The sequence below is a fragment of the Muntiacus reevesi genome, chromosome 6, assembly GCF_963930625.1.
Source record: "Muntiacus reevesi chromosome 6, mMunRee1.1, whole genome shotgun sequence".
NCBI lineage: Eukaryota > Metazoa > Chordata > Mammalia > Artiodactyla > Cervidae > Muntiacus > Muntiacus reevesi.
The window spans coordinates 20,274,325-20,293,191 of record NC_089254.1 but is presented as its reverse complement, the minus strand read 5'-3'; positions in this window follow the sequence as shown (position 1 = coordinate 20,293,191).

Here is an 18,867-nt window from a genome sequence, read left to right as displayed (position 1 = left end):
CCAGAAAAACATCTATTTCTGCTTTATTGACCATGTCAAAGCTTTTGACTGTGTCGATCACAATAAACTGTGGAAAATTCTGAAAGAGATGGAAATACCAGACCGCCTGACCTGCCTCTTGAGAAACCTATATGCAGGTCAGGAAGCAACAGTTAGAACTGGACATGGAACAACAGACTGGTTCCAAATAGGAAAAGGAGCACATCAAGGCTGCATATTGTCACCCTGCTTATTTAATTTATACTCAGAGTACATCATGAGAAACGCTAGACTGGAAGAAGCACAAGCTGGAATCGAGATTGCTGGGAGAAATATCAATAACTTCAGATATGCAGATGACACAACTCTTATGGCAACAAATGAAGAGGAACTAAAAAGCTTCTTGATGAAAGTGAAAGAGGAGAGTGAAAAAGTTAGCTTAAAGCTCAGCATTCAGAAAACTAAGGTCATGGCATCTGGTCCCATCACTTCATGGGAAATAGATGGGGAAACAGTGTCAGATTTTATTTTGCGGGGAGGGGGGGGGGCTCCAAAATCACCGCAGATGGTGACTGTAGCCATGAAATTAAAAGACGCTTACTCCTTGGAAGGAAAGTTATGACCAACCTAGATAGCATATTAAAAAGCAGAGACATTACTTTGTCAACAAATGTCCATCTAATCAAGGTTATGGTTTTTCCAGTGGTCATGTATGGATGTAAGAGTTGGACTGTGAAGAAAGCTGAGCACGAAGAATTAATGTTTTTGAACTGTGGTGTTTGATATGATTCTGGAGAGTCCCTTGGACTGCAAGGAGATCCAATCAGTCCATCCCAAAGGAGCTCAGTCCTGGGTGTTCATTGGAAGGACTGATGCTGAAGCTGAAACTCCAATACTTTGGTCGCCTCATGCACAGAGTTGACTCACTGGAAAAGACCCTGATGCTGGGAGGGATTGGGGGCAAGAGGAGAAGGGGACGACAGAGGATGAGATGACTGAATGGCATCACAACTCGATGGACATGAGTTTGAGTGAACTCCGGGAGTTGGTGATGGACAGGGAGGCCTGGCGTGCTGTGATTCATGGGGTCACAAAGAGTCGGAGACGACTGAGCGACTGAACTGAACTGAACTTGATGAATCGACAGGTTTATCATTATATAGTGACCTTTTTCTCTTGTTACTGTTTCTGACTTAAAGGCCATTTTTTTAATATAAATACACCTACCCCTATATTGAACACATATTTATCAAGTGTCTATATTATGCCAAGGAGCTAACTATGACCTAGAGATTATTCAGTGAATCAATAAACTGGATCTTTGAATTTGTCTCCTATAAAATTTTAAATGGTCAAATACTACTGGACATCTGCCATAGTTGCAATTATTAATATATAAATTTATGCACAAGCACACAGACATACACACATATTTAGAATACTCAATGTTGAAAATTTTGGCAGGAATACAGTGAAAAATTCCTAATTAAATGAATATTGACACTTTAACCTTAGAAAAATATGAGAATATAGTTTGTCATAAAAATTACTTGCACTTTTTGATTCATTAACAACTTCAAAGAAATTTCATGAGCAACAATTTAACTGAAGGGAAATTGCAAAAGATGTTTATCATGTTTCATAGCAAAAAAAAAGCCACATTTTTTCATACATAAGAATTTATATGTACTGAAGAAAATAGAAAAAAAATAGTTAAAAGAAGACAGCAGTGGAGAATGGGCATTATTCTTAGTAACATCTCCCTAAGACAGTCTTTGAAATGTTAATTCAAGCTATATGGAAGAATATTACAGAATATAACATTGTTTATAATTTGGGGGTTTAAATATTCCATCTTTCACTTGCAATGAAATGTTTGGTATCCATATGATAAAAATTTTGTCATACGTTTCCCCAAGTAGAATATATTTTACCTTAATTTCTCAATGTGCTGTCAAGACAAGATTAAACATACTTACTCTCCAATACCATTACTATAAACCAATCTCCCACCTCAACTGACTCTAAAAAGCACTCATCTAACGTTTCTTACTCTCCTATACTGCCCAACCTGCCTTCTCATGGGAATGTCTCCCTGACTCATGGCATTTCTTCATTTTGCCTTGTATTTCATCTCTGCATTTGAGAAGGAAATAGCAACCACTCCAGTACTCTTGCCTTGACATTCCAGGGACAGAGGAGCCAGGCAGGGTACAATCCATGGGATCTCAAAGAGTTGGACACTAGCTATACATACCAAAATCATATTCCTTCTTAAGGGACTGTCTAAAATGCCAGCTCATTGGTAAAATGTTTCCAAATTCTGACAGTAAGTCCCAATTTGGTTTTTCTGTACTCTTTACTTATATTTGCCACATTTCTTTTGATTTTATGGATAGTCCTCTATATATTTTTCTGTCCATGTAGGATATAAATCTTTCAAAGAAGGATTTGTGCTTCTAAGGTAATATTCCTCAAAATAAAAACTAAAAACAATGTCTTTTTCCCCTGGGAACATTATCTATATTTTTTAAATTGATTCAATATTGGTGTGGGTCTCTGTGAATATGCTTTCCATTGGAACATAACAGCTGAAGAGTCAATGCAGGAATATATGATTTCACACAGTTTGATTTGTGCTCCAAAGTATCCAAAAATTAAAAAAAAATTGCAGACCAGAAATCAGTATCCTATCGTTTTAACAAACTGTTATACTCTTACATACTCTTACGACACAGGAAATTCTATAAATTTGTGTAGGTGCTTCATTAATATAACATTTGTGATCTACAAATTAAATTTCATATTTAATAAACATCAGTCTAAATGCAGTGTTTCTGGACTCTGCCTTTTCTAGTTTATCTCCATGTTCACATTGGGTGCACTCTTTTAGTCAAATTTATTATATATCATCTATATCAATAAACATTTCTAACTTTAATTTGAATAGAATTTATTTACTCTCTCTATGATATAGCCAAAATAATGTCAAATGGGCATTTAAAAATTTTGCCTAACACATCATTTTTAATCAGGATCTTTCCAATTCCTCCATAGGAACCAAGAGGTGTCTCATTTGTTCATGATAAAATGTTCTGAACAACTGAGTGGCTTCTGATATTTCCCTTCTCTCTTGGTCTGACTCTTTCACTACTGCTACTGTGATGCACCTACTGATAAACTGTAAAGGTAACAGTATAATTAACTACTCCCGAAATGATACATGAGTGTCTCACTGCTTCTATGTCAATAGCAGCCCAATAAAGCTACCCAGGGCCCCATGATCCTTCTGTTCCTTCCACAAAAGGCACTCTCATTGCCTCTTGCCAATTACCTATGATACTAGTGCATCATCTTACATCACTGCACTTACAAGAAATAAATTACCAGTTCAGAGTTGAATTTTATCCCAAAATGGTTGTTAAATTATCATTCCAAACATCACTAAACTATGTCTTCACACACAATCTGTGTGGTACTTTTTAAAAATATTAAGACAATTTTTTTAGGGAAGATAAACATTCGCAGCAAAATTGACAGCAAAGTACAGAAATTTCTGACATTTCCTGCCGCACAATACATGGCCTCTCTTATTTATCACCAATCCCCACCAGACTAGCACACTCCTTCCAACTGATGAACATACAATGATACACCATGATCACCCAAATTCCACAGTCGACGTTAAGGTTCATTTTTTGCTGGACCACATTCTATGGCCTTGGACAAATGTGTAACAACATGTACTATCATTATATATTATAAAGAATACTTTTACTGGCCTAAAAATCTGTGTTCCTTCTTTTCATCCCCATCCTCCAAGTCCTGGCAATCACGGACCTTTATACTGTCCACAGTTCTGACTTATGCAAAATGTCAAATAGTTGTAATGATACAGTGTACAGCCTGTTCAAGCCTGCTTTCATTTACTAATGTGCTCCTCTTTATCTTTTCATGGTTTGAAAGCTCATTTCTTTTTTATGATGAATAATATTTCATTGTCTTTATGTGTCACAGTTTATTTATCCACTTACCAAATGAAGGACGTCTTGATTATTTCCAAGTTTTGGCAATTATGAACAAAGCTGTTAAAATCACTTGTCTTAAGGTTTTTGTGGACATAGTCTTCAGTGAATGATACTTTAATAATAATTTTCTTTAATAATGTCATTCAGTTCAGTTCAGTTCAGTCACTCAGTCATGTCTGACTCTGCAACCCCAAGAATCGCAGCACACCAGGCCTCCCTGTCCATCACCAACTCACGAAGTTTATTCAAACTCATGTTCATCGAGTCAGTGATGCCATCCAGCCATCTCATCCTCTGTCGTCCCCTTCTCCTCCTGCCCCCAATCCCTCCAAGCATTAGGGTCTTTTCCAATGAGTCAACTCTGCACATGAGGTGGCCAAAGTATTGGAGTTTCAACTTCAGCATCAGTCCTTCCAATTAACTCTCAGGACTGATCTCCTTTAGGATGGACTGGTTGGATCTCCTTGCAGTTCAAGGGGCTCTCAAGAGTCTTCTCCAACACCACAGTTCAAAAGCATCAATTCTTCGCGCTCAGCTTTCTTCACAGTCCAACTCTCACATCCATACATGACCACTGGAAAAACCATAGCCTTGACTAGATGGGAGTCCAACTCTCAAGTCCATACATGACCACTGGAAAAACCATAGCCTTGATTAGATGGACCTTTGTTGGCAAAGTAATGTCTCTGCTTTTTAATATGCTATCTAGGTTGGTCATATCTTTCCTTCCAAGGAGTAAGTGTCTTTTAATTTCATGACTGCAATCACCATTTGCAGTGATTTTGGAGCCCCCCAAAATAAAGTCTGACACTGTTTCCACTGTTTCCCCATCTATTTCCCATGAAGTGATGGGACTAGATGCCATGATCTTAGTTTTCTGAATGTTGAGCTGTGAGCCAACTTTTTCACTCTCCTGTTTCACTTTCATCAAGAGGCTTTTTAGTTCCTCTTCACTTTCTGCCATAAGGGTGGTATCATCTGTGGTATATCTGTGGTTATTGAATTTTCCCCTGGAAATCTTGATTCCAGCTTGTGCTTCTTCCAGCCCAGCATTTCTCATGATGTACTCTGCATGTAAGTTAAATAAGTTAAATATACAGCCTTGACATACTCCTTTTCCTATTTGGAATCAGCCTGTTGCTCCATATCCAGATCTAACTGTTACTTCCTGACCTGCATATAGCTTGTTTGATTTTGAACATTATCATTAGCAATTTAAGCTGCCTTTATCTTGAGTAGGAATTCATCTATTTGAAAGCATGTTAAGGATTGACTCCTTCCCCTCAAAGCTGATAGTGAGTCAATTAAATTTTTATGCCATTAATTGCATATTTCAATGCAGTAATATAAAAGTGCATTTTTAATATGTGAAAAGATTATCCTTGCTATCTAATCTAAGTCTTCTATATTAAATAGTTCCTCATTGAAGTCTTATCCCATTAGGACTTAACCTCTCATTTTAGCTTTAGCTTCTCAGGTAGCACAGTGATAAAGAACTGTCTGCCAATGTAGGAAACATGGTTTTGATTCCTAGGTCAGGAAAATCCCCTGGAGGAGGAAATGGAAACACACTTCAGCATTCTTGCCTGAAATCACAGGGACAGAGGAGCCTGATGGGTTACAAAGAGTCAGAAACAACTGAACACAACACAAGAATGCACATAGATATTTTTAAAAATCCATTATTTATTACTAGTCAAAATAACTGACTACCTACCTAAAGCTTTAGCTTACTTCCCTCACTAAAACCCATTGAAATGACAGAAGAAACCTCCTAGAAAAAAGGAAGTGTATCTTCAGAGGGCAAAGGTTATTGAAGAATTTCTTAAAGATATAAAGCAGATGGGATTTCATTGGTAAAGAAACTCCATAGAGGTGAACAACTGACAACTCCATAGGGACTTCTGAAAAAAAGAAAAATTTCCAAATATAACACCAGAAAACTCCCCAGGAAGAGAGCAAGTCTGGCTTGGGAATCAGAGCAGTCCCTGTGGCAATTGGCAAAGTAATTAATTAAAATACTCACGGAAATTCTGTATCAGGACACAGCTCTCAGGTACAAGCTATGCTGTGTTATGCTCCGTGGTGTCCAACTCGTGACCCCATGGACCATAGCCCACCACACCACTGGAATGGGTTGTCATTTCCTTCTCCAGGTGATCCTCCTGACCCAGGCATCAAACCAGAGTCTTTTGCATCTCCTGCATTGGCAGGAGGATTATTTACCATTATGCCACTTGGGAAGCCCTAATGAGTTCTAAATTTAACGTAGGATGTGCCTTAGGGAACTCCCAGGGAGGGCTTGGTGCCAGGAAGACAAGGCGAGCAATAGTCAGCCTCCAGTTAAAGAGTAGATAATGAGTCCTTACAAGTGGATCAATGAAAGAAACTAATAACATACACATAATATTAAAATATCAATAGAAAATGTGGGAAATGTTCATGGAATTTTGATGAGAAAAAAACATTATAAGCCTAATACAAATTCCAAAAGTCATAAAAGAAGAACTTGTACATTTGACCACATAATTAGTTTCACCTTCATTTTGACCAACCATATCATAAGGAAAGGTAAAAACCAAATGAAAGCATGGGGAGCATATCAACATTAAATGTAACAGACAAAAATTAAACTTCCTAATAGGCAAAACTGATGTAAATCAGTAACAGAAAGACAACCTAGTAGAAAAATGTCATATGAATATATATATATCCCTCTATGTTTTAGACTATTAAACTATATGTTTCTAAAATTACACATGACCAGGCAATGAAAATAAAGATAATAATGCACTAATTAGCAAACATAAAAATAATGTACAATGTTGGAAAAGTTTTGAGAAAAATAGCACTCTCATCTTACTTATTCTTGAACATAAATAAATTGATATAAACTTTTTAGAGCACAATTTGGCAGGTTTTACCAAAATTTAGCATTATTAAATTGAAGAAAGTAGGAGAAATCACTAGGCCATTCAGGTGTGACCCAAATCAAATCCCTTATGATTATACACTGAAAATGACAAATAGATTAAAGTGATTAAATCTGATAGACAGAATGCCTGAAGAACTATGGATGGAGGTTCATAACACTGAACAGGAGGCAGTGACCAAAACCATCCCTAAGAAAAAGAAAAACAAGAAGGCAAAATGGTTGTCTGAGGAGGCCTTACAAATAGCTGAAAAAAGAAGAGAAGTTAAAGGCAAAGGAGAAAGGGAAAAATATATCCAACTAAATGCAGAGCTCAAAGAATAGCAAGGAGAGATAAGAAAGCCTTCTTTAAGTGAACAATGAGAAGAAATGAAGAACAATAGAATGGGAAGGACTAGAGATCTCTTCAAGAAAATTAGAGATACAAAGAGAATGTTTCAAGCAAAGATGGGCACAATAAAGGACAGAAACAGCAAGGACCTAATAGAAGCAGAAGATATTAAGAAGAGGTGGCAAGAATATACAGAACTGTACAACAAAAATATCTTAATGACTGGGAAAATTATGATGGTGTGGTCACTCACCTAGAGCCAGACATCCTGGAGTGTGAAGTCAAGTGGGCCTTAGGAAGTATTACTATGAACAAAGCTAGTGGAAGTGATGGAATTACAACTGAGCTACTTCAAATCCTAAAAGATGATATGTTATCCTGTTAAAGTGATGCACTCTATATGCCAGCAAATTTGGAAAGCTCAGCAGTGGCCACAGGACTGGAAAAGGTTGGTTTTCATTCCAATCCCATGGAAGGGCAATGTCAAAGAACATTCAAACTATCGCACAATTGTACTCATTTCACATATTAGTAAGGTAATGCTCCAAATCCTTCAAGCTAGGCTTCAACAACACGTGAACTGAGAACTTTTGGATTTTCAAGCTGGATTTAGAAGAGGCAGAGGAACCAGAGATCAAATTGCCATCATCCACTGGATCACAGAGAAAGCAAGGGAATTCCAGGAAAACATACATGCCTGCTTCATTGACTATGCTAAATTCTTTGATTGTGTGAATGAAAACAAACTGTGGAAAATTCTTAAAGAGATGGGAAAACCAGAACACCTTACCTACCTCCTGAGAAACCTGCTTGTAGGTCAAGAAGCAACAGTTAGAGCTAGACATGAAACAATGAAATGGTTCAAAATCCTGAAAGGAGTTTATGAAGGCTGTATATTGCTTATTTAATTTGTATACAGAGTACATACATCGTGTGAAATGCTGGACTGGAAGAAACACAAGATGGAATCAAGATTGCCAGGGAGATATCAACAACCTCAGATATTTAGATGATACCACAATAATGGCAGGAATTGAAGAGGAACTAAAGATGCTCCTGATGAAAGTGAAAGAGAAGAATGAAATATCTGACTTAAAACTCAACATTCAAAAAAATGAAGATCATGGCCTCTGGTCCCATTACTTCATGGCAAATAGGTGGGGAAAAGATGGAAACAGTGACAGACTTTATATCCTTGAGCTCCAAAATCACTGCAGATGGTGACTGCTGCTATAAAAGTAAAAGTAAAAGTAAAAAGTAAAAAGTAAAAGTAAAAGATGCTTGCTCCTTGGAAGAAAAGCTATGACAAATTTAGACAACATATTAAAAAGCAGAGACATCACTTTGCCAGTAAAGGTCCATCCAGTCAAGGCTATGGTTTTTACAGTAGTCACGTACAGACGTGAGAGAGGGACAATAAAGAAGATGGAGGGTGAAAGAACTGACGTTTTCAAACTATGGTGCTGGAGAAGACTCTTGAGATTCCCTTGGACAGTGAGGAGGCCAATCTTAAAGGAAATAAACCCTGAATAGTCATTGGAAGGACTGATGCTGAACCTGACGCTCCAATCCTTTGGCCACCCAATGCAAAGAGCTGAATCATTAGAAAAGACCCTGATGCTTGGAAAGATTGAGGGCAAGAGGAAAAAGAGACAACAGAGGATGAGATGGGGGATGGTATCACTTGTTCAATGGATGTGAATTTGAGCAAACTCCAGGAGATAGTAAAGGACAGGGAAGCTCAGTTCATAGTGTTGCAAAGAGTCGGACACAACTTAGTGACTGAACAACAACAATAGTCAAAATATTTGTGCCCTTCAAAAATTCATATGTTGAATTTCACCATGGTGATGGTTTGGGAGGCAACTGGGCTTTTCTTTTGGCTCAAAAAGAAAGAGTCTGTCTTCAAGTCAAGAGACCTGGGTTCAGTCCCTGGGTTCAGAAAATCCCATGGAGAAGGGAATGGCTACCCACTCCAGTATTCTTGCCTGGAGAATTCCATGGACAGAGAAACCTAGCGAGCTACAGCCCATGGCTTCACAAATAGTCGGACGTGACTAAATAACTGAAGACAGCACAGCACACAAAAATCTATGAACGAATGATCACAGTAGCTTTACTTTTAATAGCTCCAAACTGAAAAAAAAAAACAAAACACCCAGATGTCCTTCAGTGGGTGAATGAGTAAACATAATGTCATACCATGATCCATATGTAGGAAAATGTTGTACCATGGAATACTACTTAGCTATCAAAAGGAACAAATTATTGATAGAGATGACAACCTGGATGAATCTCCAGATACTTATGTTTAAGAAAAATTCTAACCCTAAAAGATTATATACTCTATGATACCATATATATAACATTTTTGAAATAAAATTATAGAGCAGAGAAATAGATTAGTAGTTGCCAGGGCTTGCTAGGGAATGAAAGGACATAGCTCTGATGGTAAAAGGGAGCACGAGCAATCTTCATGATAGAGCCATTAGGTCTCTTGACTGTGGTTGACACTACACAAAGCTACATACAGAAAAATTTGCATAGTAATTAATACATAGAAATGAACACACACCTACAAAGGATTGCATGCAGAATCAGAGAGATCTGAATAAGGTAAATGAATTGTATCAAAATCAATTTCCTGATTAAGGTACTGCACTATAGCTATACATGTGGTTACTCTTGGTAGAAACTGAGTGAAGGGTGTAGAATATTAGGTCAGTGTTGTGTCTGACCCCTGCCTTTGTTGTTCTCATTTAGTCACTAAGTCATGTCCAGCTCTTTCATGACTCCGTGGACTTTAGCCCACTGGGCTCCTCTGTCCACGGGATTTCCCAGGCAAGAATACTGGAGTGGGTTGCCATTCCCTTCTCCAGTGAATCTTCCCAACCTGGTGATCGAACCTGTGTCTCTTGCATTGCAGAGACACTGAGGCACCTGGGAAGTCACTAATCTGCTATTATCTCAAAATAAAAAGTTAAAAAAAAAAAAAAAAAAAAAAAAAAAAACAACCTAGGTCTATTTCAGAGACTTATTTCATCAAATAAGGCCAAAGGAATGTGGTTTTTTCTTTTTAAGATCTTTAGGCAAATCTATGTGAATGTCGTTAATAACTATAGCTAGATGTTATTCCCCAATTTAGACTGAACGTATCACCAAAGCATTTGCCTGAGTTTTGTCTGGATCTGCTGCTGTGTGAACAGTCTTAGACTGCATGGCTGCTCTTTTGGATTCCACCATGGCAGTGCAAAGGGCTTTCCAGATGGTGCTAGTGGTAAAGAACCCGCCTGCCAATGCAGGAGATATAAGAGACTTGGGTTCAATCCCTGGGTCGGGAAGATCCCCTGGAGGAGGGCAAGGCAACCCACTCTAGTATTCTTGCCTGGAGAATCTTGTGGACAGAGTAGCCTGGCAGACTACAGTGCATAGGGTCTCAAAGAGTTGGACACCACTGAGCCAGTAAGCAGACACACTGCACGTGCAAATCACCCATCTCTTCCTCCCTCCTTCTCTCCCGCTCCTCTAGACTTAGTCTGAACTGCAGTCCCAGCCTACACTACTCAAAGCCAGATAATATTATGACATGCATTGCTATATTTTTCTCAGTATTGCTGTCAGTGATGTAACTGTTTTAAACTTCTAATAAACTATGTAAAGCATGTCAACAAACATGATTTTTCAAAGGATGAGAATAAGATATTTCAATAACAATTTCAGAGACATTAACTGTTTTCAATTGTCTTGTTTTCACTGCTTTCATGTACTAGAGGTGACAGTAGTTTGGCCTCATTTAAGGAAGTATTTTTATATAGTTTTCATGTGTTTTTCAATTTTTTTTGTCCTAAAACACATGAGCTATGTCTAAAACACACATTATTATAGACCTTGGTAAACACTATTGGCAAATAAAAATGATAAAAGACAGGTCAAGTCTTATTTGGGGTAGTACAGTTGTAATGAATATCTACACACACACACAAACACACAGAGCTCATATTTTAGCTCACTTGTTTGAAACAAGTTGATTTTTCCATGACAACTAACAATGTGGAACAGTCCTATAGAGACTGTTGTCATCAAATCAGGCTTGAGTCAGAAGTGAAAATGAATCTATATTTTACCTCCTCCTAAGTGTTTTTCTAGGCAACAGACACTCTGAAATAAAGACTCTGTCAGAGGAGCTGGCAAAAAATTACAGATTATAATTCTAAGCCCACACAGCTTCTTTGTCACAGTTACTTTCAACCATAATGTTTGTCTGGTTGGAGGCCTAACAAAGGATGTTAGAGAGGATCCCCAGAGTCATTTTTTGATGACATGGCACTGAAATTGCTTTTCGAACTGTGATAATCACTATTACTGCCTCTGAGTGCCAGTGTTTTTCTTAGAGAACCTTCTCCCAACCAGGCTTGTGGTGCATTTCCTGTGAGCCTAGCATAGCTGATGCCCTCAGTAGTAATGGATGTCTTGGGTCACTGTTTTTTAATACATTGTGATTACCCTTTCCTCTGACTGCTATGGAGGCTAAATGGCGCTGCAGTAATTATGATTGCTGCAACCCAGAATTGGAATCAAATCACAGAACTAAAAGCCTGCCCTGACAACCATACAGTGAGTGCTCTTTTTTCTCATGATCATACAATTTATTGTTCTGTATTTAAAGCTTGGTCTTGTGCTTCTATTGCTTAATGAGCAATGAGTGAATGAATCAATGGAGTTATTAAAAGAGTATTTAAAAGACTGAATGTTATAAGAACCAAAAGAAACTGAAAAAAAAAATGTGGCCAATAGTGAGTTTTGCTAGAAACATAATCATTCCTTTTTAAAAGGGAATATTTTTCTGATGATAGTTTGGGGAAACCATGTAAATTCCTGGACTCCATCCCCAAAAGTTCTGAGTCAGCCTTGGTTAGTGCATAGCAATTTTAACCTAGGCTTAAGCAAAGCGTTCTTAAACTTGATAGTGAATAAAGGATCCATAAAGGATTAAATGTGATAAACAGGTAAATGTGATGAGCTTGGTCTTTGAGTGATACTTCTTAAAACAGAGTTTTAAGGTTTAAAGGCAGGCTGATAAAAAATAATGACAAAATATTCTATTTAATCCATCTTCACCAGATAGATGACCAGGTAGAAGCTCACAACAGAAATACTGCTTAGAATTAAGGAATATAAATTTAAAACTATGCATTCATTATACCTCCTAGAGACCGAAGAAACTCGGTGGATTCAGGTACAGTGGCTGACAAGAAGATAACCCTTTGGCTTCCCATGTGTGGTCACGGCATTCAAATGTATGCCCAAACCCTTGACTTTTTGCCTTACACCTCATTCCATTTCCCACCCCTGCCATGCCTCCCACCTCTGGAGCTCTAAATACAATTGTGCTGCTGCTTTAGTGTTCATGCCTGAGTTCTTTTCTGAATTTTTTACATTTAGACAAACATTTCCCTTTTTGGTGGCCTCTGTAATTTTTGTCATTCTCTCTCCATTCTCTCTGGGGTAACTTGGATATGATCCTGATTATCACATTTCTTCCATAGTAAAGAAATTACTCTCCCCTGTCTTTTTTTCATTCCAGAGTAAAGGAACTATTCTCCTTAGTCCAGTCTATATTCTGCTAAGTCTACCTGGAATGATGTGCTGTTGGTACTCTTTTTTTTTTCTATTCCTACTGGATCCCCAGAACGCCTCCCCTGAGGACTAAGATCTGTCTCTCTACCAGCTTAGTCCCAAAGCCCTGCTTCAAATGCTGCTTATCTGGTTCTTTCAACAGTCAATATGAGATTCACAATGTCTTAAGATAATACACTTTGCCAAAGAAGGCCACTAAATTTGCTAGAACAATTGAGGATGGATTATCCTCCCTAATTCACTCATCCAGCCAAATCATGGTAAGCTGTCAATACCAAGCACTTAAAAGAGAAAAGGAACCTTTATATTAGGCATGAGGGATAAAATAAATTGGAGGTAATGACAAGCATTTATCAGCTGTATTTTTCTAGTAATGGATCCAGAAAAGGCTATCAAAATAAAGGCATTTTATCCTCTAAAGTGACAGGGCTAGAAAAAGCATCAGCAACTCGTCTGGGTCTCTGTCTTTAAGGACATAGTAATGATGAAAATGTTCATTTTAGACTACATTATAAATTATAGGGCCTTCCTTGGTGGCTCAGAGGGTAAAAAATCTGCCTGCAATGCAGGAGACCTGGGTTTGATCCCTGGGTTGGACAGATCCCCCGAAGGAGGGCATGGCTACCAACTCCAGTATTCTTGCCTGGAGAATCCCCATGGACAGAGGAGCCTGGCGGGCTACAGTCCATGGGGTCACAAAGAGTCAGACATGACTGAGGACTAAGTACACAGCATGATAACTTATAGATATCCCTAATAGTAGCTCAAGGTCTTGTAGCATCATGTCTTCTCTTGACAAATAAAACAAGATCTGCTTTTCTCTGGCCCATCTATGCCAAGACTGTAACTCCTGAAATTATTTTCTCTTTAGACACATTCAGAGACAATAAGAAGTTCATTTTTATTGGATCATCTACTTTACCTTCCTTGCAAAGATACCATTTTTCTAACGCTAGGATTATATGGTAAAAAGTAGGGGTTGAAATTTATTTTATTTCTTGTGGATAGTCCAGCACAATTTGTCAAAAAAATTTTTTTCTTTTCCCATTGAAATGATTCATTTTCCTTTGTTGAAAATCAATGGACTGTACAAGTAAAACTATTTCTGAGTTCTGTTCCACTGGTCTATCATTTCTTATTCCATTACTATGCTATATTGGTTATTCTAACTTACTAGGTGATTTCTGAATCCAGCTTATATAAGCCTTCCAAGTATATTTTTTTCTTTTCTAATTTTCAGGATTATAGATTCTTTGTGTTTCCATATAAATTTCAGAATTAGCTTGTCAAATTCAAAAAGAGGGAACAAAGGAAGAAGGGAGGGAAGGAGGGAGAGAGAGATTGAGGGAGAGAAGAAAGAAAAAAGGGAGAAGAAAGGAAGACTGCTAGACTAATAACTGAGATTGTGTTCAATTTATATATTATTTTGGTGAAAACTGACATCTTTATAATAGTGTCCTCCAACAAATAAATTTGTTTTGTATTGTTTAATTTCCATTGTTTAGATGGTATTTAATTTCTCTAAATAATGTTTTCAGTGTTGAGGGTTTATATGACTTTCATCGAATTTATTTCTAAATATTTTATGTTTATTGCCTCCTCAATGTTTAGAATTATTTTAAAATTTCATACCAATTATCTGTCGCTGTATAAAAATGCAATTTTTAAAAAATTAAGCTTCTACCTTGACTATTTGTTAAATTTATTCTTAGTTTTAATAATTTTTGGAAGATTACTTAGGACATTCTGCATACAATCATATAGCATACAAATAGAGAAACGTCTCTTCTTTTCAATCTTTATATTTTTATTTTCCATTTCTAGATTCATTTTTGTGGCTAGACTTACCAGTAGAAAACTCAATAAGAGAGTTAAGAGTGATCATCTTATGAAGCAGTGCACTCAAAGCTGGTGCTCTCAGACAACCCAGAGGGATAGGGTGGGGAGCGATGTGGGAGTGAATTTCAGGATGAGGAGACACATGTACTCCCATGGCTCATTCATGTCAATGTGTGGCAAAAGCCATCACAACATTGTAAAGTAATTATCCTCCAATTAAAATAAATAAATTCATTTTTTATAAAGAACACTTAGAAGAAATAACATCTCAAAAAAAAAGAGTGAGTATCTTTGTCTTGTTCTAATTTTAGGAGGAAAATAATTAGTATTTCACAATTTGGTATGATGTTACCTACACATTAGTAACAAATGCCCTTGAAAAGATTGAAAAATCATTTTATTACAAGGTTTTTGCAAATTTTTGAATAAGTATTCAAGGTTTAATAAGTATTAAATGTTTTTACTATATCTATTAAAATGGTCATTGATTATTTTTCCTTAAAGTCAAGTATTACATTCATTGATTTTGAATATTAAATTATATGGACTTCTCTGATAACTCAGTTGGTAAAGAATCCACCTGCAATGCAGAAGACCCCAGTTTGATTCCTGGATCAGGAAGATCCACTGGAGAAGGGATAGGCTACCCACTCCAGTACTCTTGGGCTTCCCTTGCAGCTCAACTGGTAAAGAATCCGCCTGCAATGCAGGAGACCTGGGTTCGATCCCTGGGTTGGGAAGATTCCCTGGAGAAGGGAAAAGCTACCCACTCTAGTATTCTGGCCTGGAGAATTCCAAGGGCTGCACAGTCCATGGGGTCACAAAGAATTGGACACGACTGAGTACATGACTTTTTACATGACTTTTTGTAAATTTTTGAGTAAGTATTAAAGGTTGTTAGATGTGTTTACTATGTCTATTGAAATGGTTATTGATTATTTTTCCTTACAATCAAGCACTACATTGAATGATTTCAAATATTAAACTAATCTTGCATTTCTGAGATAATTTAAATATATTCTTTTAATGACTTTGTAATTTTGTGGCTCTTAAGCGTATGCTGACTTCATAAAACAAGTTGAAATGTATCCATTCCTTCCTTATTTTCTGATGTGTGTGCTCAGTCATTTCAGTCATTGTGACTGTGTGGACTGTAGCCCACCAGGGTCCCCTATCCATGGGGTTCTCCAGGCAAGAATATTGGAGTAGGTTGCCAAGCCTTCCTCCAGGGAGTCTTTCCAAATCAGGGATTGAACCCACATCTTTTAGGTCTCCTGCATTGGCAAGCAGATTCTTTACCACTAGCACCACATGGAAAGCCTGTTTTCTGATTGACTACAGGAAATCATTATTTCATTTAATATTTTACAGAATTTCACAGTAAACCATTTAGGTCTGGATTCTTCTTTCTGAAAAAGTTTTTTATAATGAGTTCAATTTCCTTAATAAAATAGTTTCCTCATCTATCAAATATGGATAATAATGCTACCCCCTTTGTGGGATTTTAATAAAAATTAGTTAATTTGTTACTTGTAGAGCTCCTAGAGTGCATCAAGCACATAGAAAAGGATTAACAGATGTCTGTTAAATAAAGTTTCTAACATTTTAATGATTTCTATTAAAATGTTTTGAGCATATATATTTCATATGTGCTTTTAAATAACACTTAAAACTAAATTTAGGTTATAACATATATGAATTGATATATTCTTAAAATTGATTTTCTCATACCATTAAATCTTTGAAATTATATAATGGATAACTTATATATATATATATATATCCCCATAACATACTGAAATATTTCTATTACATAGAGAATTATATCCTATCCAATGCTCATTTTTTAAATAGAGTATTAACATGAAATTTCTGAGTTAGATGCCTTGAACATATTTACATTCTTTGTATTAGTTATCAAATGTTTTCCAAAAATTGTCCCTTACCAAAAGTTTTTAACTGTACATTCATTCTGACACTGGATTCTATTATAATTTCCCCTGTTGCCTACTTCATTTGTAAACTTGAACAATTTTTGCTTTAATTTTAAAATTTCTAAAAGATACAAAAAAAAGAAAAAATAAAAGTGAGTTACGTTGAACATTTTTTCATTTATTACTTCTGTTGCAAATTATTTTATCGTTTAATCTGCCCATTTTTATATTTACTAGTGAATTTTATTCAAGTCTTTTGTCCATTTTCTACTACAATGTTAGAGTTTTTATATGCTCATTTTTTTAAATCTTAATTTATCATTTACTTTTGGTTTTGTTACCTTTCTGACACACCAAATATGTCCTTTCCCAAGTTTACGAGTCAAAGCATTTAATAATTAGTGATTTTCTTCTTTTCTATTTATACAATTGTTGAAAATGGTTTTAAAATCCAATATTAAATTTTCTAGATTTTACTACATACTAATTTTTTATCTTATAACTTTTCAGTACCCTCAAATTTATTTTTATTTATGATTTAAAAAGGGGCTTCCCAGGTGACTCAGTGATAAAGAATCTACCTGCCAATGCAGGAGACACAGGTTTCATTACTGGGTTGGGAAGATCCCTTGGAGGAGGAAATGGCAATCCACTCCAGTATACTTGCCTGAAAAATTCCATGGACAGAGGAGCCTGGTGGGCTACAGTTCACTGGGGTCACATTGAGTAGGACATTACTGAGTGACTGAGAACACAAATACACACATAATTAAAACATAAACAACAACAACAACAAAAAAAAACCCATGAAACATTTTATCATCTTCACTTAGCAGTGATTCCCAAAAGGATTACTTGATTTAGCCAGAAAGCATAGTTAGTAAGAAGTAGAGTTGGGATTGTACCATCTAATTTTACTGTTCCAGTGTCCATGCCTAAACTTAGGACAAACATGTTGCCAAATCACCCACATTTTATTTTTTTTAGTTTGCTTTCTAAATGTAAAATTTTAAGTGAACATATAAAAACATGTACATACTCTAAAATATATTTACTTTCCATGTATTTATTCATAGATTGTTCAACTGTGAAACAGACTACCATAGGGTCCAATCAAAAGGGCATTGATTGGGGGGGGGGGGTCGATTATATGGCCTGATGCCTTCAGGACCAGTTAGAGAATGTTATTCATATATGTGAAGTACAGTGCCATAAAACTGGTTAGACTTATGGTAAAATATAGAGAGCCTATTTTTTCCTAAGGGTGTAAAAATTATTTTTTTGGACACGGTGTTCATACCAAGAAAGTTTGCAGAGCTGGACTCCAGGGTACCTTTAGATCCTTACCCTAATGTGTCTACCAATATTAAACTATGATGTCACAATCTCTGCCCAATGCCAAGACTCAAACCTCTTGAGCACAAACCCCCAAATCCTATCGATGATCTCCGTCTCATCCCTCTTGAGAGATTACTGGGACTTTCATTATGTCATTCTCCCTCATGGGAGTGAATTCTAATCAGCTAGGCTTTGCTTTATGAACAGGCTGTCCAGGATATTTGGGGATTTTAATTCTTTCAAGAAAATAATATTAAGATAGAAGGTATGAATGTTGGTACATTTTGAGGAAAAACTCTTTTACTCAATTCCAAGTTTTTTCCCCCTCTGGCCCAATCCATGCTTGGTTTATATCTGAGAGCAATAAGTAACAATACCTTGAAAATGCACACAGACAATCTGAAGAGGGAATAGGAAGACCTTTTTATACATGGTCATCCTGAAATCTGTCTGGGACTTGGAGTAAATAGCTGAGCTTTCTCATCAGGTAGATTATTTGTGCCTTTGAATAATTCCATTAAATGTTTAACCTCATTATTATTTAAAGATATTTACACTAAAAGCTATACTATTTTGAACTTGGTTAGTTTGTAAAGATAATGCATGAAAATAAAGAAAGGGAGGGAGAACAAGATGGTGGAGGAGTAGGTGGACATGGAGTATATTTCTCTCCATGGATGCATCAGGAATACACCTTCAGACACAAAGTGCATGCAGAACACCAGCTGAGAGTGGACAGGAGTGCCTGACTGGCGGTGGGGGGGAATAGAGCCACACAAAACTCAGTAGGATGAAGGAACTAGGGGGAAAAACAGGAGTATTAGTAGGATGGGACCTGCCCTCAGTGGG